Here is a 1,465-nt window from a genome sequence, read left to right on the forward strand (position 1 = left end):
TTATTATTATTATTATTATTATTATTTGGCCTATTATTATATGACTCTTGTTTTCACATGTCTAGAATCAATCTGAAACGTTTGCATCAAGTGTAATTTTCCCACCTGAATAGTAAATTTCGTGTTTTCCAGAGCATTTTTTTTTTAATGTATCAGGAAAATATGCTAGGTATTTTATAATTTAGCAAGCTCATTTAATAAAACTTCAGACTAATAAATTAGTTTTTCTTTTTTTTAACTTGTGGATTTAAGCATAATTTGAATTCTAATACCAATTGTAAATCTGTTTAACTGTTTCGAAAACTAAAATATGTAACATTTTACTTTCATTAAAAAGGGGGTATTCACATAATGAGACGATTAAGAAAACTTATTCTGACCGTATCGTAGTCGAAAGTCTTATAAGTTGTAACTTCATCGAAAAAGCAACAATTTTACTTCCTAAATAAAAATGTTTTTTAAATGAAAAAGAAATCCTTATCTTTCGGTCTGTGTTCGTGGGTGCGCTGATGGGCGGTGTCCAAAGCAGCACCTAGAAATTCAATGTGTGGCACACTAATTCCTTGAATTCTTGTATTTTAAATAATCAACTGCCAATTGTTGTTTTAATCATTATATCCAGGTCTGGAATCTCAGAAGTCACTACCAACGCAGGCCAACTTCCGTCAATTGCCGCAAGGCCACTTTCTCTGCGTGAGCAGTGAAACTCTAGTTGTGAGCCAGGGAGGTCCTTTGAGAACCCCCCCTCCCCTCTCCTTTTTTCCCCTCTCCATCTTTCTTTTTCTTTTTCTATCTCCCTCTCTCTCTGCCTGTCCGTTTATCCCTTTTTTCTCTGGGTTTTTTTCTTCGTGTCTCTTTTTCTGTGTGTTTGTGTGTGTGTGTGTGCGTTTGTGCGTACATGTGTGTGTCTCTTATCTCCGAGTATCTCTCTCTCACTCGCACACTCTTTCTCCCTGTATCTTTCCCTGTATCCTCCCTTCTCTCTCTCTCTCTCTCTCTCTCTCTCTCTCTCCGCACCCCCCCTTCCCTCTCCCTCTGTGTCCCCATCAGTCATAAACAACGCTCCCTGTCCCCCAACACTGCCTCATTACACCGCTGTAGTTCCTCCCCACGGACTCGAATGACGTCACCCTTTGTCCTCTCTGTGAAATATCGGACATTGCCGTGAGTAGAAACTGTTGACATCTCGCCTGAGACACACGTGCACATGTCACTCAACTTATTTACATACACCCCACTGAGGCATGGAACAATGTACTTCTGCTCTCATTTAAATAAAATATTGTATTCTTCTCTTTTCTGGTTGTTGTTGTTTTTTCATCTGATGTACGATTTTCTTTCTTTTGTAAAGTTACTAAATATAAGGTGCTGTTCCAGTTCCTGTACGCACGTTCCTGTCTTGAACATAAGTGTGTGGATAAACGAGTTTCACAATCTTATCTCAGTCTGTCTGTCTGCCCCCCCC

This window comes from Aplysia californica, unplaced genomic scaffold, assembly GCF_000002075.1.
Source record: "Aplysia californica isolate F4 #8 unplaced genomic scaffold, AplCal3.0 scaffold01095, whole genome shotgun sequence".
NCBI classification, from domain to species: domain Eukaryota; kingdom Metazoa; phylum Mollusca; class Gastropoda; order Aplysiida; family Aplysiidae; genus Aplysia; species Aplysia californica.